The following is a 25360-nucleotide window of genomic DNA, read 5'->3' as shown; positions in this document are numbered from 1 at the left end:
GGGAGTAATGTGCGTTGTTCATGTGCACATGAATTTTACAGGATACCCAAGGAGTCCAAGGTCTCAGACACACTGAGTACACAGCAGGTGGTCTGTGCATGCACAGTAAGTCCAGTATGTCAAATATCTCTTGAATTTACTACAAAAGAACCAAATGTTGCCCATACATGTCTCTCCAGAAAATACCAGAAATAAACTAGGTAGTCTATACTGAAATGGCAGTAATAAGCTGCCTATTTTCTCCAGAGTTGCCTTTTATTGGAAGACAGTATCTTCATTGGAAGCAGATACCCTCACCCATACGCATTGCAGGAAAAGTTAGGGGAAAAAAAAGAAGAAATAATAATATGGAGAAGGGGAGAGAATGGGGAACAGGAACATAGATTAGTGTCATAAGTTAGTCCTTGCTAAATATATGGCTTATATTGCCTTTATCAGGCCCAAAGTGCAGAGTCATGTGGGTTTCAACAACAGAAAGACAGTAGAAATCTGTGCTAATTCCAGAAGTCCAGAATCTGAGTATTCATTTATGGGGTATTTTATACCTTAGTGTAAAGTTAATTAAAACAGTATGAGTTTGCATATCTTAAGGACTATTTGCTGATGACACAGCTCAACAGTTTCAGTATTTAGATAGTTGTGCTGGAGGATGACAGGTTAGATGGCACAGCAAGCATATTCTAAGCTTTTTTAAAAGAGTTTAACCAAAATTTCCAATATACTTAGTAAGTCAACCTCTCAGCAGCTATAAAGCAGCACAGTAGTTCTCAGTTCTATGAACTTGCATTGATTTATGCCAATGAAAGAATAGGCACTTCTGTAAATTCACAGAGTTCTTTTGAATTTTATGGACTTTACATTCTTTATGCAAACCAGTTAACACATTATGCAGAGCTGGTTGTTTACAACCAGTCTGTGTTGCAAGTATCAATCAACTTAATGTATTTCCAAGCTGTATTTCCAGTCTAAGCTAATCATCTAAGCCCTCAGACAGTGAATGCCAAGAAACAGTTGGTTTTTTTTCTTGTGCTAGGGCATATTTCTCCTGTCCTAATGTGGATTCATCCGATCTATTTTAGACGTCTACTTTAAGAGAGATGAATCTTACCCTAAAACTGCCTGTTTCTGTGGAGATTTACAGTCATCTGAAAAGATTAATTCCACATCTAGTCTTAAAATAAGGTGACTTACCTTTTGGAAGGGTCTGTAGCTTTTACTGTGAAGGTATCCTAGGATATGAATCAGATGAATAATTTTTAGTCATCTAAATTTGAGAAAGAAGAAACCTTGTCACAATTCCAGGAGCTTTCAAAAAATCAAAGGGAGCCAAGAACTCATCAGTTCATCAAATTATTGTTTCTGCTTTCAAATCTATATGTTACCCCAGAGGATACTAGAGTCCTTAATAATATGGAAAAAGTGCTAAAAGAATTACCTTCAGATAGTATTAAGAGGTGAAAAGCAATGGCCAGAAGTTCAAATATACAAAAATATATGGAACCAATTGGATGTCCTGAGGGAGAAGTACCATTTCCAATTTCTCCTCCACACTCACCATCAATTTAAAATAAATTAAAAACCTTCAGTACATGTTCATATTTATGAATGGCAGATATGCTGATCCAATCACTTTAGCCACTCTGTGCTCATTACCTTCTGCTATACTGAAAATATAAAAAATGAATATGGACAGTGATTGAACAAACTGGCATAAAAATTACAAGATTTAATTTATTCCTACAACGTGCCCTGATTAAAAAAAACAAACAAACAGACAAACAACAAAACCCAAACTTATTATATAAAAAAGTAATAAATGTACAGCCCTGTAAATGATGATATTATAGCGTATATATGGATACTTTTAGGATGATATTTTTGAAAGTCAAAAAAATCAAAACACAGAGCCAAAAAATATCCCAATTTCATAGAAATTTGTAGTATTTGAACACACATACCTCCCACATTCATACCACGAAAACCAATATGTTAGGGTTAACACTATTGTCTTGCTAGTAATCATCATCAGTAGGAATGTAGTACTGAGTACTTTATGAATAGCTATCAGTTGCTGCCTTCTGTAAAAGGTTCCAATAGTTTTCTATTAAAGAAATATTTTTATGTTTACCTTAAGTATTTATGGGATTCTCTCCAGGTACTGAATTAGAAGAAAAAGAGATTTAAATGATCCATGTTAGAACAAAGAATGTGTATTTTGTGAGTTTACTGCTCAGCTTATTACTCTGCACTGGTATTTGCCTTACCACCCTGACAGTCTACAATAATTTAGTAGATTGTATGCTGTCACTGCTTTAATTACAAAGCTTCACTGAACAGTCACTTGTGCACTCGCTAAGAATTTTCTACTAAGAAATTGTTCTGTCCACTGCCATCAAGCCATAACTTGAGAACTTAACAACAGAGGTACATGTAGCCAAAAGCTACTCATGTGGAGAGAATGATAACCAGCACCACACAAAAAAAAACACTGCAGTCAGATGCGAAAGTTAAATCTCAGGCATCAAGCCAATCCACCAGCCTTCTGCTAAATGACTGTTAGATTTTGGTGCTGCAAAGAGTCAGGTAGCCTCTTTTTCCAGTGCAGGTTTACTGAGGTGCTTGTAATAATTTACTTGTTTAATATCAGGCCCTTCTATTTTCTCCATGAATATATAACTTGTCTAGCACACTCCAGAATCCTCCGTTTCCTGGCTATAAAAAGAAGAAAAATTGGTACGAGAAACAAAAAGGGTCACTTAGAGAATCCCAGTATAATTTCATATCAATAAAATCTTCCTTATGAGAACTATAAGTAGCTTTATAAACACTAGTTATTATTAGGCCTAAAAGGAGGGGTTTTTGCCCCAGTTTCACAGACAGATAGAAAGAGGTTATTCAGCAACTTGTTCAACAGTACATGGTTTAAATGTGGCACCCACTCTAACTCAGATTTCTACAAAAAACATCATTACTTCCTAGCATCCATGGTAATGATAGGAAGAAGAATAGGACCTTCTAACATCCTAGTCTGGTCCTTTATGCTTGGAAACAAAATGCTGCTTCCTCACGAAAAGCAAAAGTTTCCATTTTTCAGCATAAAGATAAGTAGCCATAAAATTTCTTGAGGCTATTTGGATGACAGTCCAGCTCAGTTTGGAAACAGTTCAGGGAATTTGGCAGCATATTAAAAAGAAAATCTCTAAAATATTGTAAATGTAGGGGGGAAAAAAGTCCTTCTCTCATAAACAGTTGCATCTATGTAATTAAGCTTGGTGGGGGTGTTGTTTTCTGTTTCTTTTAACAGAGTTATCAGCAGTGAGAGGAAGTTTAAGACTTATGAAGTAGGACAGTGCATACTCCTTCTTTACCGTGGCATATGCCCTGAGAACACACATTACTCTCAGTTTAATAAAATTAAACTCTAGTTAAATAGAGTTAAACTAATTTGTATTAGGGTATAGGACAGGTATATCTGCCAAGAAAACCTTGAAACAAAGATACAAGTGATCCCACAAAAAAAAATTTCCAGCCAGAGGGCTGAAGCTTCCTTTGCTGGCACAAGGACAGTGCAGTGCACACCAGCTCCTGTTTCAGGGTAATTGGAAACCCAACTGAAATAGCTTGAGGATTTTATCAGTTTGTGTATGAAGCTCTGTAACTTAAGGGTAGCAGTTACATAATTTTCCACTTTAGACCAATTTGGTTTGTTTCTATGTATATCAATACAATTTGCAGTTAACATTTCTTTACTGCACATAAACTTAAGTGCATTTTAATTGTTTTTTCTCAGCCTTCTTCCAAACAGATCCTAACCCCTCAGCTGGTTTAATTTTTTTTCAACACACTTTACTGTAATGACAATACTAATTTTCTCCTATTAAGTACGATAGAGTTTATTTAAAGAAATTAGGTATCAAATGAAAGGAGAAATGAAAAAAAAAACCTGCATAAAAACTTAAGAATTAGCACTATATATGTCAGAGTTTTCTATACAATTTTTTCCTTTACAGCTGGTATCAACTTTTTAGCCACTCACACAATCTATGTGAAGTACCTTTAAGATTTCCTTCACTAATACAGGACCTGAACTATCAAATATTTATGTGTAGATTAAGAGACACTAAACATTTTTATTAACATTCATTTTTTCACACATAATATTCAATGAAAAGTTAAGGAAATTCCATATCAGAAAAATGTCATTCCTGCAGGAGTGAATTCCTCAAATATGATGAAAAACTAGTATCTTTAAGTACAAGGATCAATAGCCACACTAAAATCCTAGTATCCTCCTGCATTAATACATCCTGCCACATGTTCAGCAGCACTCTGCATATCTAGAGTTTTTTGTCTATGAAAGGACAGTTATAAATATGCTTTCTCTGGTGACACCAAAGATTTAAGCAACTCAGTCCTGCCTCATTGCCCTCTCAAGAGTCCTGGGGAAATTGTTTCTAGTTCCAGAATGTAAAAAAAAAATATAAGTGAACCCTTGGACAAAAATAGCTTTGAAACTGAAAAACAAAGTTTTAGCCTCATCCAATTCCTTGTTCAGTTCATTCCAAAGTGTCACAATAGTTGTACCAATGCAAATGATGCCAATGAACATCTGAGAAAGGAAAGGTGCATATGCTGGCACTGTTGCCAAGAGGTTGTTAAGTGCAGTGATATTGAGAGGGATTACAGTGCCACCAGCGCTGGTTCAGCAAGGCTGCTTCTGTACATTCCTAAGGGATCTGCCAACACACTGAGAGGTAAGTTAGGGCTTCAGCCAAATGGTGAAATGTAAATCCTGCCATCTGTACCAAGATAACTGTCTTTGATTTTCAAAGATGAAGTCAGAAAAAATAAGCATGTATCATTTAGTACTCTTCTGTAACTTTAAAGCGTCTTTTATGTTAATTTAATTAATAATTAATGAAGAAAAACCAGAAGGAGACAGGATTGTTTTAAAATGTCTTACTGTAATGAACTTATGACTCAAAAGTACTCATATGGAAGTTTGAATCAGTATTTTTTCCAATTTTAGTCAGCTTAAAAAAAATCAAAATTGAAATTTGATATATATAGCATGTTCATAAACATTTTAAAAATTAACCTATTTAGCTGAAATTCCTGGTTTATTTTAATGAATGGTTACAACTAAATTTTTTCATTGTAAATGCAACCACTTTATGAAAGCAATAACCTAGAAATAAGAGAAATATTTTAATATTCCTTCTACATTTTGATCTCCAAATTAAATACACAAATCACATGAATGTAAAAATAATGCACAGCATTGATAAGGATTCCTGTGGCAATATCACTACAAACACATTTAATGCCTGGACCAAATCCAGTAATGCACTGAAATATAAGGCAATATTACATAGCTTTTAAAATTAAAACAGTTGGTCATTAACACAAAGTTCCTTCAGATTCTGTCTTTACACAATGATAATATCACGGAAAGCCTGGAACTGTTATCTTACTTTTCAGTGTACTTTAAAAAAATCAGATATATTAAGTAAGACCATACGCTTCATGTAGTCAATTCTCAGTAGTATTTCAGGAAAGATTTATTGAACCAGTAGATTGTTTCCTCTCAGATACCACTGAGACTTGTTCGTGGAATTCTAAGATGTTTACAGTAAATTAGAAACTAATTAGTTGAACTGAAATGCCAGCACCTGCTCCTGCATTATTTAAAAGAAGAAAGGGGAAAAAAAACTAAAAGCATTTAGGGTTTCACAAATGGAGATAATACTTCAGGGTCTGGATTTCTTCAAGCCTATTTAATCATTTGAAAAGGTTGTCAAAATTATTGGGTTATGAAACTGAATCAGTGCATCTTAGATATTTTTCCTTCTTGCAGCTTTATAGTCATTATTGTATTAAGATTCTGGCAAACAAGGCCAACAATATTTATGGTTCCTGCCATAAACATTAAAAATGCATATCCCACTCAGATTTTACGAATCTTGAATTGCAGCAGGAAATGAGCAGTTTAGATGATAATTGACTTGTAAGGATTAGAACAGTTCGGGTTTCCCCCTGTGCAAAGAGAAGGTTCATCTGAGGTCTTACAGATAGATGATAATTCCTCCAAAACATCACATCTGTCTCTACTAAAAGGTGCTTTTGTTCTGCTAACTCTATATTGTGACAATAACAGTTATTAGTAAATCAGATATAGCAGGCACAGCTAGCCAGATTGTGATGGGAAAATTAGGGTGAAATCCAAATCAAATATTATATACATGTTGTATTTTATATAATGCATAACCAAATAACCTGCCAATCCTAATGAGTTTGTAATTTAATCAGGAAAGTATAGTACCCAAGCAATTCTGGATGGGAATGTGTACCGTCAATGAGAGAATCAAAGTAAAAAAAAAAACGCTGTGAGAAGGAGCTGTGTTTCCATGAAGAACAGAAGGAGAAACTTTCATAGCATAGGAATTAAGAAGCTATTTACATCAGAGAAGATCCCCCAAGAGAAGGTGTTGTGGCAACAGGTGTGAGGAATGAAAAAAGGAGAGTCACGGAAAGAGAACGTTGTTGAGCAATAACAGCTGTAATTTAATAGAGGAAATTAACAGGAAAACTGCAAGCAGCAGATCTAAAGCAACTGAGAAAGATCTACATGAAAGGATGTAAGAAGGAAGGTTGTGGGGAATAGGGCCTGGGAAAAAACAGACCTTCACAGAGAACGGAGTGACTCATTACAGGAGTGAGCTGTGACTCCGAAAACTGCCATCTCAACTGCCGTGACAGGTAGCAGCCAGTCAGATGCTGCGGTCACAGTTTTTACCATGGTAAGTTATGTTTGTCTGTTGGTGTTGGGTTTTAAAAGGGGCTACGACCCCAATAAACTTGTCTCAGCTTCACCCCCCTGAGTCCATGCCTCAATACAACACAGAGGGTGGCAGAAGAAGGGGAAGCTTAAAATGAGGACAGTTAAGATGCTCTGTTATTACAACCAGAGTTCCATTTCCTGAAGAAGTTCTACTCATATAGCATGTGTTCACAGAACTCGACATTCACCGTAAATTAGAAGGTGATTAGTTGAACTGAAATGATTTTTGTGTATTTCAGCCTTAAAAGCACACAAACACACACGCAAGTTCCTATTTACAGAAACCCACCCTGAAATCGGTCTGAGCAGGGCTGTGTCAGCTCAATCTGAGATACCTGCTCTTTGCACTCATAGGCTTTACAGAGGGTGGGGATAAGTTCTTCAGAATATGATGATTGCATCAGCAGGGCCCCAGTTTCATAGACTGGAAGACAAAGCTTTATTCAAAAAGGGCAGAGACAGCACTGCCCTTTCCCTTCCCTTTGGCAATCTTGGGGGACAGAAAGTGAATGCAAACTGCATGAGGGCGGTCCCCATTGCATTACTTTTACTTACTACTTTTGCTTATTACTCATTGTCTTATTGCACTCAAATGCCTGAAAAAAACCCCAGCAAACCAGGAGAGATATAGCAAAACTCTTTCAAAACGACTAGCACCGAGAAAATATCCTAGTGGTAAATTGAAAGAGAAAAAGTCATGTGTATGGTGCTCTGGTTTGGTGAAACACATGTGAGACTTTAGCAAGTGTCAAAGTTAGATCAGCTTTCTCAAGTTGCACTTCGACTGGGTAAGAAGCCAGAGAACACAGAGTATGACTTCTTTTTACTTGGTCTATCCTAGAACTAAGCAATAGCATTAAAGAAACCGTTATGCTTTGTGCTGTTTCCACATTGCCACCAAAAGTCCCCCTTATCACTTGTCACAGTTTCTTTTTTTGTTCTAAGTCTTTCCTTTGTGTTGCTTTTGGAGATGCCTCTCTGGTCAGCCTTATCTCATGGTTGAGTTTCCTGCCCCTGAGACCAAACTAAAACTACAGAGCTTAGAAGGAAAAAATAGTAATCTCCCTTTCATAAGCTATTTTTGTTACAGTCATATTTCATTATTCTATTTTAACTAATAATTACCAAAGTTTAATCATCTTCTCTTGTTATCAGTGCGCAAGAAGCAAAAATTTCTTCTCATGGATAGAAAGTGGAGCTTGCTATCTCAAACAAAAGCTCAGAAATTATCCTCAATAACAATAGATTACATAAATTTCCCAAGATCCCTGTTAACAGATTAAATATTTTAGTTTTCCAGCATAGTTCTCTGATCTTTTTTCTACCCTTTTCTATACTTTTCTCTCATCTTACCCATATGTCTACCCTAGTTGCTTAACCTGACTTTCAACCAACTCACCAGATCTAGTCTGTCATGCTGGTATGCTTACAAGTTCTCAAAAAGCAAGAAAACTGTCTTCAGATGCCTCACTGCCTATAAATTATGCTGTGACTTTGCTTCAGAATTTGGTTGTTAAATCAGACATAAGAGTATTACCTTTTTCATGGTAATTATTCTTTTCATAAAAATGAATTTGCAAAGTTCTTAAGAAAAAATGCATTATTGTCATGTTTTATTGGAACATGTATAAAAACATGTTCATTATTTTAATTGAACTGAAACACTTCACTTCAACGTGATATTTAAGTGGTTATGGTACCATGACATGTCTCAGTGTTCACACACATCAGGTCCTCATTTTCTCCCATTATGAGCCTAATGAAAACACACATATACATTGTAATATTGTGTTCTCCCTGCATACACTCTGTGGTGTTTCGTGGAAGCATCACAGGGGACAGAGACTGTAGATCCAGCTCACAGGAAGACTGAACTATTCCTGCATCACAACAGTTTAACATCAAACAGAATGATTCCACCAAAAAATATAAACATTTCTGCATGGCAGGGGTGAGAGTGGGGGGGGGTGGAATTTTTTCTTTGTCAAAGAGTAAAAACTTTGGATTTCAGTAATCACATATTCTATGAGTCTCATATACAAAGTCCAATATATGGGTACTTGTGACCCCTCTTTAGAGTATACAACTGTCTCTTTGTGTATATATTATGTGACAAATTTAAGGGAGTTGGAATGCCCAAGGATGATGTATGTAATATCCTAACCTAAATTTTGTCATGGCTGTAAATGAAAGCTTTCAGCTGAGGTGTGTTTTGTTTCTCCAGAAATAAAAAGGGCCACAAGGAGAGAAGGTTTTCTACTGGCATTGTTTTTTGAATGTGCTGGCAACTACAGAATAATTTTACTTGAAAAATAAATATATGAAAATATTCTGCAAACAAGCTCCAGGCATAAGTCAAAAGTGTGGGCCCCTAAGAAAAAAGCTTAAAGAGACCTACATGTTGTCATAGAACTATAAAAAACGTGACTTGAAACTATGAGCAGAGACACAAGCATTAAAAATGAAATTTGCATAAAATTTCTGGAAAAAGAAAATAAGGATATGAAGCAAACTCAGGCTTATCATATCATTTAAAGACATATTTTAGCTCAAACTGGAACTGAACCAAGTTCCAAGCATTACTTTGAAGACTTTGTTGAACACTCCCATCCTCTCAGAATATTCTGGCTCGCAGTTCAAACAAATGGATTGACCAGGTGCTGACATCTTTGCAAAGGCATCTCCATCTCTGAGCCTGTCTGCATTGCTTGGCATCTCCCTGCCCTAATCCCTATCTCTCACCTCATGCATGGACAAAACCTGCCTCAAAAGCCAGCACCTTTTCACTATTTGCACTGTTCATTACAGTTCTGCAAACACTAGCAAAGTCAGAGTTATTTGGAGGTATTTCAAGTGAGTTTTTACTGCTTCTAACAAGAAGGATCTTTGTTTCCTAGTCTCCTACGGTGGACACCCATGTTTTGCTGGTAACACATACCCAAGCCCTCTCCTTACTCATAGCCACATGCAACCTCACTGCCTGAGCATGAGCGCATTCATGCATTAATGTCTCTGTGCATGTGTATATTGAGGGGTGAGTTTGGTGGAGGGTACAGGTAGAAAGGTCTAAATTTTCATTCCTGTTTCCCAGAGCTGTGGAGCTATTCTTATTCCAAATGCAACATTATACTGTGCCTTCCTTCAGCTACACAAGACGATGTGCCAACTTCTGGGCACTTCAAAGAGGTTTTGATTCTTTATTTGTGAGTAACATTTCCCAGTTCCCAGCAGGGATGGATAAACCCTCCTTGGCTGCAGCCCGAGCAGCATACCTGACCATACCACATCACCATTTTGCAATAAAAGTATTATAATTTCCATTATGAAACCAGCTCTGCACTGATGGAGTGGTTGAAAAAGTAACATTCTTAGCTTGAATCCTAATGAAAATAGCATCAGTTTCAAAGGCACTTGAACCAGCCAGAAGAAAATAAGTTTTTCTCTATTTCCTGAAACAGAAGTAGCTCAATTATTAATTTATCTCCCTAACTGGAGCAATCAAAAATAATCCAGGTTTTTTTGCTAGTCACTTGACAAGTAAATCAGAAATCCCCATCATGCTTCATCAGCAGATGATAAATAATATAAGAATACAAGTTTCTCTATCTAGACATGTCTAAAAAATTCAGGAATGTAGAGTAAACCTTTTAAAACAATACTTTCAATGCTTCAGCAAGTCATTATTATGATAATGTTTTATTTATTACTACTGAAAACATGACTAATCTTTTTTTTTTCACATTAAGTAATGTATACAAAATTTGCATAGCAATTTCAAGGCACTCTCTTTCAAAGTCACATTGCTACATTTTTAATAGGTAGATTAACTGTTTCTTCTCTAAGTATTGCTGAGTATTTCTTTTTCCAGCCTGAAGTCAATGCATTAGTCAGGCTATCACCACCATAAACAAATGTAATCTATTTTATCCATTGATTAAACCAGCAGAGCCTGAAGGAACATTTCACCATCCAGGAAACCAAATGGATATTTATAACGTCTGTGCATGCTCTTTTTGCATATACATTGTGAAATCATAGAGGAGGCATTTTGGTTTCTGAGCTAATGTATTCAAAGAGAGGGATCAGCCAATTTTGCCAAAGAAGCTTATCATAATAAATATTGCATAGTCTAACATTAAATGTCCCAGTAAGATGTTGTATATTTTAACATAAGCATGGCACAAGTTCCATCCTGAAAATTGAAACACACCTGCTATACAGAACACTTTGCTTCAACTCCTGGGCCTCACTGTTGTCCCTGCTCCTCACATCTGTGGCCCTGTGAAAAACAGTGCACGATTTGCTCTGAAGTGAGGGACTAAGAAGAGGAAAGACTAAACTGAGTATAATCCACACCTGGTGGATTTTAAGGGAAATAATGTAAAACCACATATTTCCAGCTCCTGCTTATTAAAACTGAATACTCTTGTACCTACCTCTGGGCCATTTGCAAGTACAATTTCACTCCACTAAATTTTAGTTTTAGGAATGAAAGATTTTGTCAGCACTTTGGAGTCTTCATTTCCCTAACTTCCAATTCCAGAACTTTCAGGAAGAGATCATAAAGTGAGTTTGTTCATTGCCTTTTCTTTCTCCATTTCTTTGTGTCAACGTAAAGAGACTATAAATATCAAAACTACTTGTTCAAATAAATAATTAAATTGTGAAAATAATTTTTAGAAACTGAACTACAAAAATTTTCGTTACAAATTATAAGAAGAAATATTTACCAAAAATACAAATTTGTTTTTAAAGATAAAAACAAACCAAAGGAAAGGCTAACATCATTTCCTGTGGGAAAGGTATGGGGCATAGTGAGGAGCATCAGTATGTGAAGTGAAAGAAGAAGGTGACATTACCAACTTTGTCTTACTAAAATTCAAAAACCTTTGATAAAGACTCTGATATATGGCAAAGTTTCAGTTGAAACTTTGGGTGCTTAGATTTAGCTATACCCATGATATCAAGTTATCAGTTAGAGATTTTTACTTCTAAAACATACTAGATGACACAGTTGTTGCTCAGAGAAGACACAGAAGAATTATTTGTAATTATCAGTAACGCCTATGAATGACATTTTCAGAGTCAGTATGCCAAAATACTGAAATGAGTAGCAGTGTGGCATCCCCTCCTCCTGAGCCAGAGGCTCCAACATTATCAACTTTGTGACCCACCACCGGAATCTCCAATATGCCCATTTCTTCCTTGTCTTGTTAGCACATCATGTTCACAGTTGTGTTCTCCATTTGGCACATAATGATTTTTGGACGCTCAAATAAGTGAAAAAATCACTAACCAAAAAAAAAAAAGGCAACTTACCTACAGTTTAAAAAAAAAAGGGTTAACTATTCCTAACAGGGCTGCTCACAGTCCTGTATAATTGCAGTCTTTCATTATGTTTACTTATTTGAACTGAAAACATTGTCATCTCAACAAACTGCATTAATATTTTATTTTTGTGCAGCCTGTGTTTATTATAATTTAGGTATTACAGTATGCTGTCAAACTTTCATGAAATGCATCCTTGTCTGGAGAGAGTCCTTTGCCTTTTAGTCTTCCAAAGCAAAGCAAATGTGCATCTGTGATATAAGAATACAGATTAAAAAAAAATCTTACCTCTCTTTGTATTTTGGTGGTGAAATATACTATGGGGAATGTTTTGGAAAGAAAAATATGACAAGTAAAGACTGCATTGAATTTATCTGTGTCATATGAGACAGCTATAGCTTTAGATAGATAGATAAGAAACTAACAGTTTGTAAACCATACTATCTACAATTATATTATGTCTGGTACTAAATCCCGTCTATGACATTTTTAAATTGAAGGCTGGGAATTTTCAAAGGATATAATTTCTTTTTGATTGTGAACTATTTCAAGACAATATGGAAATGCAATTTTTCACATCAGATTTCCAGAAGATGTATCGTAAATCCTTAGAACAAGTGTATTCTTCAATAAATCACTGTTATTCACACATGGAAATCCAGTAGCTCTCTTCACACAATTAGGCACCTAATCGCATGGCAAAAAAAACTCAAACAAATGAATGCCTAAATAAATAACTGTGATAGAATTGCCCATCCATTTCTTGACTTCATTCAATTTTTCATAGAATATTCTTGCCTGTACTAGCTATAAAAATATTAAACATGTGGCAGTGCATCAGGCACACACTTAATATTTCAATTTAGATCCTCATTTATTGTTTCAGCTTGAGCAATATATACAGTATTTTTCTGAGTTCACACATGAAATGATTTGTCAGAATATCTGACCAGTCAAATCTGGTTCATTCTGCTAACTGGTATTGATTCTGACCAAAGCAGATAATGTTGCATTTTTCAAAACCTAGACTCAATAAATTCACAACTACACCATTTAGCTGACAAACCAGAAGCTATACAATACATTTACATTCACAGCTGGCATACCTTCTCTGATCTTTTTCCCTCAGACATGAGACTGTAATATGATTTATTCTGCTCTATTATTGCTTTCTATGTCCCAGTACATGTTTGTGCTTAGAGACACATGATGAATCAACTGCCAGGGGCCAGCACTCTGCAAAAGTGAGAATATGAAGATGTAATAAGGTGAAAATGTGATTACAGTTTTAAACTGGCCTCAAAAGAAAGTCCCTGTCACCACAGGTTACAAACCACATTTCAGCAGACTAATATGAATAAAGAGTGAAAAGTCAACCAGAAATTTTAAGCAGACTATTGAAATAAAATTATAGAGTATATGTCAAAAAATTAATGAAAATGAGACAGAAAAGTAAAAATCTGTGTCTTATTATATAAGCAGATAAAAACTAGGCTCTAATTCACTTAATTTATCAAACATTTTCAGAACTTTTATCACAGCATTTGTGTTTCCACAGACTGCCTTCTATAGCAGCTGAGAAATAAAAATTTAGAAACACGGTTGTGATAACTGCACTTTTCCTTAGCGCTGTCAGCCCACTGCAGTTCTTGTTGCCTGCCCCACTGCTGGCAACCAACCCTGAAACTGCAGAAACAGTTGAGAACATCCTCCCACAGCTTCTCCTTGCCGCACATGGGGGTCAGCCAAGGTGAAATGGCTGGATGCTGCTGATAAGAGGAGGTGTATCGTGAACACTGAAGTCACCGCTGTTGCCCGCAGCATGTTGCCATCACTACCACCCTTTATTAAGAAAAAAGAGAACCTTTCACAGTAATGTGAAAATATTTCCTGCAGCCTGAAGCTTTGCTGGAAGGCATCATACCCAAGTACTGCTCTGCCTCTGTAGTGCTGGACTTCTGAACCTTGATGGGATTTCAATGATAACCCTTTTCAACTGAAGCCAGGACAAGACTAAAGAGGGCAAAAGCTCACAAGGCACAAACTGCATCAGCCCTTATCATGAAGAAGGACAGCTCAGGAAGCTACTACTCTCTGTTAACTGACTGAGTCCAGTGTTGATCCTGCTTACCATCAATAAAGTCATAGTTCCCTCCATAGACAAAAGCCAAGGACATGCCAGCTATCCCAGCTGAAGGACAGAAAACACTTTCAGACAACTTAGATGACAAAAAGTAGGATTTTTAGAGCTAGTTTTCTTCCTCAGACTCTCATTATCAAAAAAAAAAAAAATAAAGTTTTCATCATTTATTTTAGCTACAGGATTTAAGCTGAGATGAATCATAGAATCATAGAATATCCTGAGTTGGAAGGGACCCACAAGGGTCATCAAAATCCAAGTCCTGGCCCTGCATAGGACAGTGAATCACACCATGTGCCTGAGTGCATTGTTATCCCATGTAAAAGTTGGGGGAGTTGTTCTAACTATAAAGATCAGCTGATGACAGCATACCAAATTTTTGGAAGATAAGGACAGAGGAATCCCAACCACAATACATGTGAGCAGAGCAGCATCTTTACTGAACAAACCACCTGGAAGTATAGGCTGTAATCAGGGCATCTGACCCTTCAGCTTTATTTGAAGAGCTGAAGGGCTTGTGAGTGTGAAAGAGCAGACACCAGAATACTGAACACACATTTCCCACATTTGTCCTCGAGACAGGAGACACTGCCTGCTTTGCAGAGTACATAAAGAATCAGATCCAGACCAAGATCATTTCTGCATCTGGATTTGATGATATTGAAGGCAAGCAGCCTTTAGGCAAGTCAGTCAAAAACTACACATTTTTCAGTATGATATCATAAGGATATGCAGCAGACCCACCTTTCTCACATTTAAAGGGACATAGAGGGATTAGGGAAGGACTCAAATACCTGTCATGCATTTTTTTCCCCAAAACTTTTCACTGGTATGTTGGCCCTCCTGCTCTCCCTCTATCAACAATTTTTGATCTGACTTCTTTGCATGGCTGATGGGGGTGCTGCACACATCTGTATCTGAATAGAGCACTTCCAGGACAATGTTTTCCCAGCACCACAAGGCTAGTAGTGCAGGTGTAATGGCTGCACTTTTTCCCTTTGGCAGAATTGAGTACTCTCTCATTATCTCAACATTGTATTTCTCCAAAAGCAACACCAACTTCCCACTTATTTTTAAATTAAATTTTTTCTAAAGTTGTCCTAAAAGTTTCCAATGAAACTTTTCCAGAAAAATGGACCATTTCATCTACAAAATTCCTTTGGCAGTAACTTCAGACTTCTGGAAAAGACTGAATAAAAGTATCTAAGGAATTCATAGAACTCTAAACTTTTGAGAAAGAAATAAGTTATTTTCTGGTCTGCTCTGTTCACTCATCATGCCAGGTTCATGAAAAATAAAGTTCTTTTTCAATAAAAAACAGTTACCTCAGTCAATATCAAACAATTCTCCAAAAACTGAAACAAAAAAATGCTTAAATAACCAGAAACCATCTTTAATATTTATATGGTACTTCACATTAAAATGTTTTATACTGATGTATCTAGCAATAGAGGGAGAAAGCAGAAGTGATGGGAGACAGAGAACTGACAGAATAAGGTATCTTATGGCCTACCACAAGACTTCTGTTATGGTTTGTGGGTAAAGCAGTGTGACTTTTCCATGGCATGTGACTTTCAGAGCTGGAGACCAAACACCAATAATGAAAATTTATAAAAGAACTTAATATATTTATAAAACCACATTTACCAAAATCAAAGCAGCAGTCCTGCAACTGGCACACATACGGAAAAATCCTGAGTTAGACTCTAATATGGTCCAGTTGATTTTCTTCAGTTAATCAAATTACATCACTCCTAACAGCATACAAATTGTCCCATGATGACACAGGTGTGTGCCTGTGCCCATTCATAATGCCTGCAATATTATGCACATATTATGACTAGCAGTATATATGAAGGGTGTTTTCATCCCAAATGCCAGTGACTTTCCATCTGGAAGGTGATTTTATGCCTTGGAGCCTCTAGATAAGAAAAACAAAAGAAGGTGCAAGGATCTTTTAAAACAAGCAAATTTAACATCTTCAACTGCAACCAAAAAGTGTATTCTGAATCAAAAATCTAAGACATCTGACCAGTTCAGCATAGCCCCATCTGAAAAGTAGCACCTTGGCAAAAACAATTCTCTCCATTCCTGCGTTCTTTCTTTTTTCTTTTCCAAGGAGGAGCGGGAGACCCTGAAGAGCTAGTGATAGATTACATACATGTGCTTATCATATTTCTTTTATGATGCAAATACATTCCATGCATAATTTCTGTTGATCTCAAGCATTTGATTATTAATTTTTATCTAATATGTCTAGTTTTATTATTTCAACCATTAAAACTTACAGGAAAACATTTGCACTCTAAATTCATCTATTAAATAACTTACAACTATGGCAGAGGCTTGCCTTGGATTTAATCACTTTTGGTAGGCACCAGCACAAAGATTTACAAATTTAAACCCTAAGGTTTCTTGTTCAGTTTCAGATCAAATCCACTAAAGTTTGAATGGCTGGTAAATATTTAATGAAACAATAAGCTCCTTGAATTTTTTTGTTGTAATATTTCATCTGTTGTGTCTCAAGAAGAATTTCATACATCAAAATGCAGGAAGTAACTTAAAGCAATTTTTAAGCGTCACATTGATTTAAAATATTTCCTCTCAAAAGATTCAATTCTTCAAATTATGCCACGATTAAGTAATAATTGGAAAATTCTCTTCACTTCCCTAATTCTGTCTTTTAACACCAAGATATGCAATGATCTGTATACAAAAGATTAAAATCCTTTTGTAGTAAATTTGTGAAATTAATCAGCGATAACAAATAGGCATAAGGAAATTCCTAATTTAGGAGAGGCTAAAATTACTATGGATAAATAGAATAGAAGGGTGTCTTGAAATCTCTCCCCTTGATATACAATTGTAAGTCAATTGGCATTTCTGTCTTCCTTATTCTACAAATTCATATTATTAAATGGTGATATAGCAAGTCCTCACAGTAACAGAGAATGAGACATAGTAAGGACATTAAGCAAAAGAAGTGGAGCAAAATTTATTTAAATTTTCAGTGGATATGGTTTCCTCATGGGTTTAAATTTGCAGTTCTTCAATGTAAAGGTTGTTGAAGAAAATCCTAACCCTATATCCTAAAACTATCTGTGTTTACAGTAAAATCCAGAAAGTTTAAGGAAATTTGATGAATCCACTTCGCTGCTTCCATCTCTCACTTCAGTGACAATCATTTGTGTCAGGCTTAATCAGGAACTCTTGATTTAGGACACATGGCAAGGGATTATCTGGCCTCTTCATTTTTTCAAATACTATAAAGGATTCCACAGAAAACAAACAAAAACTTGTCTAAACATGTCTAAACTTTTTGGCCTGTCTTTATAAATAGCTAGTGTCAGTCAACCAGGGGTCAAAAATGCTTATACACTCACAAGTAAGGAGCTAAACTGAAACTATTGAGAGCAATCTCCAACGAGACACCTTAGGGACATAGGATTATATAGATTGCTCATACAGTATGGTTTCTGCATCCTGTATAAGCACCCTGGAGCTGATGTCTCCTTCAACCCATTCTTGCATCCCTAACCAAAATGACAAAAGCAAGATAGTCCAAAAGTCACAAGACAGAAAAATGCATTTTTGTATGCTTCTACTGGGTCTCTGCAACAAGCAAAGCAATCATGAAGCCAGCATATTTGATCAGAAAAGTGTTATCTGATTGAAAGGATCATTAGACTGTGTAACATCACTTGCATGACTTCAGCATTACTTCTGTACCTTCTGATAAACGCAGATATAATAAAGAGAAAAAAGCAGACATATCCAAGGTATCAAAATACTGACATCATTCTAACAGGATGCAGTTCTGCTACTTTATGTCAAAGACCAAAGCGTAATAATTTAAGTTTTGAGCTGACACTCCATTTTTCTCCACACTCCCTTGAACTACAACAAACCCAGCTCAGACAGCATTCTACAACTGACTGGAATATGCTTATGAAAACATAGAGTAAAGAGAAAAAAAAGGTAGTCGAAAGTGTAGGTGCTATCACTGGGATATTCTTCCAAAAAACTGATGCATCTGCTGACAGTGTCAGTCTCAGCCCAGTGATTAAAAATGCAATCTTACATCTTTGCAAACACAGACCCACCGTCAGTGAAGAAAGAGTTGGTGTGTAAACTGTTGCAGGAGCTTAACCCCTACAGACTGATGGGCTCTAACATTAACCTCCCGAAGGTGTTGAGAGAGCTGGCTGACACCATTGCAAGGGCTTTCCACAGTCTTTTAGATGTTTTGGAGGTGAGGGGATACACTAGAAGACTGGAAGAAGATAATATCACCCCAATCTACAAGAAGGGCTTAAAAGAGAATCCAGGAAATTATATGTCTATCAATCTTATTTCAGTTCCTGGGAAAGTTATAGAATGAATATCCTCCTGGGGATATAACAACTCAGATGAAGCATGTGACTGGGAAAAGCCAGTGCAGATTCATCAAGGGCAAATCACACTTGGAAAACCTGATCATCTTCTATGACAAAGTAACCTGCTCAGTTGATATGGAGTGAGTGATGGTTACCATGTACCTGGATTTCTCTAAGGTTTTCAATACGCTTTCCCACAACCTCCTCGTGGAGAAACTGATATGCTACATCTCTGTCTGCCTCTGTCTGGACAAGAAAGTTGTGCGGTGGGTGGGGAACTGGCTGACAGGCCACACTGAGGGCCTGTTGTACACACCATGACACAGGATTTTGAGTTTTATAGTGATGTGCAGCTGACTTGGTCAGAGCGCTTTTTGGTTTTTGTCTCTGATATTGCATGAAATATAACTAACCTTAAAAATATATGTTTAGATTTCATACCCAGTCTGTCTCACACCTTTTATTTATATCCCCCTGTGTGAACACTCAGGCTACCCAGCTGGGGTGGTCATTGTCTCACAGCAATCTCCATATCTCAGTTTTCAAGAGGATTTGTCTGCTCTTCATTAGCCAAGGTCAAATAGGACTAATGCTTGGAAGATTTGTACCTCATTAGCATTATCTTTATTGCCATCATTTCACAAGCTAACAAAACAAAAAGGAATTATTCCCCAGTTAGTCCCAAACATTCCTACCCTTCTCATTAGTATTGGCATAACCCTTTTCTCTAGGGCAGCTCAGAGCTCAGTTCTTGAAGGAAAGGCTGACAGCAGCAAAATTATGGTACCAAGAGGGACAGGCAGAAAACACTCTCCTGATTTATAATCAGATTCTCTTATTGTAACAAGCACTTTCTCAGCTACTGAGCTACTTACATCAGATCATGTAATTTGTCACGTACTAGAAACTACCCTTTCTAGCTGACAACAAAGGGCATGTTTCGTTCCTATACTTAGTTCAGAATTTTAACCACCAAATGCTGTGCAGGATCTTTGGGGTGGTATTTTAATTCAGCTCCTAATAAAAATTTAAAAAAATTTTTTTAAAAATCATTCTGAAAATCACTGACCTCTGCAGGAATTATCTATTTTGCACCTCTGAGTGACAGGTAAGGGAAAAGAATAGTTTCAGGATGAGATGTAACATGGAGTCTAACATGCTTTGGATTCTCAGTGTGCTTCCCATATAAACCTTGGTGATCTTTGCAATTCACTCACATCTAAATGCATTCAAGAGAAAAATCTGAGGTATGGCCAGATTTGGAGTAGACAGACCTAGAAATAAGGTGCCTGAAGTGAGCAGAATTTTTTACAGAAATTGAGATAGAAATAACCTCTTAACAACAGTGGTCCTTTAGTGGAGCACCAGAAGATTTAGGCACAGTTTCCCTTGATTTCTCATGAGTGGAACTTAGCTGTCTAGATCAAGGTGACACATATACAAACACAAGCACAAGTACAAAATTACTACAATGCCTGGGGAGTGCTCAGATATGGGAGGTATCAGATATTTAGCTACAATTACTTGAAGGAAAACAGGGGTTTAGGTAAAGCCAGACTCAAAAGCAGGAGTCATGTCACTGCATTAATCAGTGAAACAGTCATCTCCCCAGGGTGATTCATCTGACTTAATTTAGGATAAGATATTGTAGCATAAGATAAGTTACTCTCTTTAGGTGTTTATTTCATCAACTGTGAAAGAGGCTTAATGACTTGCCTTCACATTTTTACATGTCCCTGACAGAAGACAGAAATCCCCACCTTGGGCACCAAGAAGGGACTTCATATCACCAGAATTCAGATGCCTAAGGATCTAATTTCCTCAGGTCTTTTATGTAGAGACAAAGAAATGCAGAACACCAATTTTATATTACAGTTTTGCACACTTTCTTTGTTGATTCTTTTTTGATTCTTATTTCTAAGCATAAACTGAAGTAATCTCAGGCTGGTGTTTTGTGGGCAAACATTGTGTGAGACAGTCTAATAGCATAGTGTAGGTGTTTAACACAGCTTCTCTCTCAGGAAGAAACTCCTCAGTGCAATCAATACTCCAGTTCCTCATTGTTCATAAATCTGGTGTCTCAGAAAACCAAGTGATAAACTCACTGCTCTTCTGCCAAGCCTTCAGCACATTTTAATCTCACCAATAAGGAAGATGCAGAAGGGCTTACAGACACCATTTACACATAACCATGGCTGCAACACCTGCTCTTAGAGTGAGAGGTAATTTACTACTTCTGCATCCTGTTTCACCAAGCAAGATAGCTGAGGATAAAACCATATCTTGCTGGCTAATCCCCTGATGCCAATGACCTAGACAGCTCTTAAATGCAATGGTTTCACTGAACTAGGGGCAAGTGAGCCCTACTCAGTAATGACCACAGATGTGAGTGATAAGAGCCCCGTGATAACCTACCTCTCCTAATGCCAGCTCATCTGGGCCATCAGGAGCCTTTCTACACCACAGAGCACACACAGCCCCAGAGGTTTGGCTCGTCATTATGTAATTCTCTTGCAGTGACACATTAAAAAAATGCACAAATGTTATAAATAAAGTCAGCTGGAATGCAGGCAGTAGCAGTCTAGCTAGAGTTTTATAAAAGCCTTCTCCTATTTACCTTACAGGATCTTTTTGTTTTCTAGTGAGAGGTTTTGACAACTTCTGAGTAGGTTCAGTCATAACATGGGAGAGTTGGTTCTGTCCTTTTATTATCCTCATAATCTGGAAGAATCCAAGTTACCAAAGGCAGAAGACAATAAGGATATCTTTATGACTTACTTAATACATAATCTTTACATTTCATAGCATAACAGACAGCCTGTAGGGAATGCAAGGAACCTACAGGTGATGTGACTGACTGACACTGCGCACGTTGATTTCTTAACTAGCAAATAGACACTACACTTGATCAGAAAAGAAAAAAGAGCATGACAAATTTCAGGGGAAATGGAATTTCATGCTTAGATTTGCTTTTTGTTTATTTGTTTCTGTTTTTTCTTTCTTGACTGACTTAAGGTCACCTATCTGACTCGTAATTTGACTATAGGGCTGATTGAAATAACTTGTATTTGACCCTTCTCTCAACCCCTTCAAGGACCACTCAGAAATGGCAGTCTTTCCTTGCAGCTACATATATTGTATTAATCCACGCAGGAGAAATGGTTTATCCAGCACTGACAGTCTGTCATGTCCTTATCTGACCTCATCAACTGCTGTTGTAGGGGGCTGCCAGAGGAATCAGTCAGCGCCTTTCTGATTGATTACAGTATTGATTTTTTTCTTCTTCTACTTAAAAAAAAAAAGTAAAAACCCCAAAACAAATGATCCATCTTACCAATTACAAAACCATTTCAGAAGTATGTAAAGAAAAGGCTGTGATCTCTTGGCAAAAAATATGCAACTCCAGAGTATCAAGGATTGAACAGGTATTTGGAGTCTGTTCCTCACACTAGATTTTGGCATCCTTCAGTTTTATATGGCCTGCATAGACTCCCTGCTAGTAGCAATCCATCATTTGGGATTTCCATTTGAAAGCTGTTCTAACTTGATTGTTTTTATTTAAGAACTATATTGCTTGGTGGAGCTCCACTGACACTTATTTTGCACTAAGTGCAAAATAGCGTGGTAAGTGGTACTTTTTAGTATTATGATAGGATTTAAAAATAATAGTTCAGGATATTCTATTAGCTAAACAAAAAACCTGCAGGTTCAATAAAATGCATGAACGAAAGCTCATCTTAATTCAGAGTGCCTTAGCTGTAATGGAACAAAAGACTTGTATGACTATACCTGAAAAAAATTGCTAAATGTCTTTTTATCAAAAAATGTTTAAATGTTGAGCAGGGTTAAAAGAAGGAAGATGCAGATGTACATTAAGGAATTTGTTTCTATTAGGTTAGATGAGTGATCTTATTAAAAGGTGATTTGATATTTAGCAGTGAGCCATACCTAATAAAGCTTATTCTACTTTTGCATTAAGTATGAGATTGAAAAGCAAATATTTTAAATTATTATGGTCACTTTACATATAGGTGACTATGGAGACTTTCTGATAAATAAAAAGAAATATTTCATTTAAATTTGAAGGCATCGGAACAGTGAATTTCATAGTAGTTTGGAAACATACACATTAGTTAACAATAAAAAAGATTATTTTGCATTCCTAATCTCCACTATGAAAAAGGGATAAATTAAAAAGGCATATACATTTGTTGGTTTTGTAATCTGTATTGGAAGTCCTAAAAAATAATCCTAAATAACCACAAAGTCTTCCCTTCCCCAGAAGAGCCAAAAAAAGCTGATTGCACATAACATTAATTTAAGAAATAAGAGGTTTCAGAAGTATGGAAAAAATAATTTCTGAAACTTGCACCCTTTGATATGTTGCAGTTCTATCACTTTCATGATGATATAAGATTTATTTATTGTGTGCTGATACTGATTAAATTCATTTTGCAATAGAATGTAAACAAAAAAAAGAAAGCTTTAATTTTGGCCAAACCATGGAATATGATGTGTTCTTCTCAAAAATATGAATTTTAATCAATTCAAATTTAATTTGAATTTGGTATTAATGATGCTTTCTCATTAAATAGGGAGTTGTGTCAAATATGGCAGATTAGACTCTTACAAAATGGATGCTTCTAGTTTTCATTGGGGGATTAATATCGATTTTACCTTTGAAGCCTTAAAAGCTTGTGATAAACAATCCATGTCATTCAAAAAAATAAAAAGAATCATCTCCAAAATACTCAATTTTTTACGTATATTCTAGCACTCTTTACTAGTACCTGGTTAATTTTCCCAGAAGGCACATGAAACTACAAAATACAGGAAAACCATAACAGTCACACATGGCATTTGTAAAAACAACACACACAAGGACAATCAAAATGCTTCTGTCATTTTCAATTATGCTGAAATATAAAATATTATTTATATAAATAGACTCAATGAATCTAAGATGATGCAGGGCATTGTCATCACAACTGATATTTTTCTAACTGGACCCATATCAAGATTCCAAATAGCAGAGCTGGTCTGGAGTTTGGACTGATCTGGGAAGTTATTTGTGTCTACCAGCTTTTCTTCAGTGGCTTCTTGAAAGTGGCACGTGAAACTGTCACAGAGGCAGTGGAAGAGTGACACCTGGGTAATATAGGCCCCCAGTTTAGTTAACATATAGGTAACTGGGTGACATATAACCTCATTCTCAAAGGAAGACATTTAGATAGGTACATGGAGGCTTTAGAGGCAAAAAATGAGTGTTTCCTCTGTTCAGCTTCCAGACATCATCTGTCTCTAACTCATATTTGCAAGACCATAACTGTAAGGGAAAGAGCTAAAAATAAGTTATTTGGCTAAAAATAGAAACCCAGTCTATATTTCTTTGGTATTTAAATTGCTCTTGTGGACAGCAAGCTGAGCGTGAGTCGACGGTGTCCTGGCAGCAGAGAGGTCCACCAGCCTTCTTGGCTGCATTAGTGGGACCAGAGCCAGTACACTGAGGGAAGGGGTTATTCACTTCTACACAGCATACTTTGGACCACTGCTAGAGTCCTGTGCTTGGTTTTGGTTGCCCAGTACAAGACAGCAAGTCAATAGACTGGATTAGGTTCAGCATAGGGCTGCCACCATAGCAGGGAGATGGGCCTGCCCAGCCTGAAGCAAGTGGCTGTGAGTGGAGCAAAGAGCAGCCCCCCAGCACCCACAGGGAAGCTGTAGGAAGACAGATTAGGATCTTCACAATGGGACATAGCAGGCAGATAAGACACAACATGCATAAAATGAAACAAGAGAGCTTCAGATAGGATAACTATTTTTCCCTCATGAGGATGATAAAGCCTTGGAAGAAATTGCCCACAAAGGCTGTGCAGTCTCTCTCCATCCTTGGGAATTTTCAAGACCCAGCTGGATAAGACCCTGAATCGTGTGGGTCTAACCTCAAGCTGACTCCTCCTGAGGGATCCATCCAATCTGAACTGTCCCACAATCCTACCATTCCTTTGATCAAGACAGGCAGCAATGATTTTTCACACCTGAGTCCAGAGCAATGCCTCCAGGGGGTGCTGCATTTTTGAAGCTGTGCCCTGTCACTGGTCAAATCTCACATGTCTACCTCAACATACTACCTCTTTCTCACATCTCCCCCCAATGGGCATATGGCTTACTTATTCCTGCAGTACCATGCCACGTGCTGGGGTCTCAGTCCCACCCCAAAACCCCAGCTGGTAGGGCCGTGCCATCAGCAGAAAATCCAGTGCTGGATGGCAGGGCTGGAGCATTGCTATGGCTCTGGAAGAGGGAAACCCTATGGTTTCAAATCCAGGTGCCTTTTAAAAGGGACCTGTTGCTTTACCCTTACTCTTTCACTGGTAGGCTTTCTAGCAATGGAGTGCACAGCATTGAGAATGAACAAACCTACCCTCAGTACCCTCTGATTATGCCTTACTTCACCTGATTTAAATTTAAATAGCCATTTAAATAGTCACTAATCCTCTGTGTCATCCTGGTTATCTTCAAGGTCGCATAGTAGAAATGCCTGAAAACCTTCAGATGGAAGTGAAAGGACTAGTAAGCTACACAGTAACTCAAAAGCTCATACACCCTGAGAGCTGCACTCTGGTACCATTCTTAATTATATAATGGACTACTTTTGTCTGCACAAAATAAACA

The sequence above is a fragment of the Neopelma chrysocephalum genome, unplaced genomic scaffold, assembly GCF_003984885.1.
Source record: "Neopelma chrysocephalum unplaced genomic scaffold, ASM398488v2 Primary Assembly neopelma1_45, whole genome shotgun sequence".
NCBI classification, from domain to species: Eukaryota; Metazoa; Chordata; class Aves; order Passeriformes; family Pipridae; genus Neopelma; species Neopelma chrysocephalum.
The sequence above is the reverse complement of the archived record's forward strand: the minus strand, read 5'-3'. Positions refer to the sequence as shown.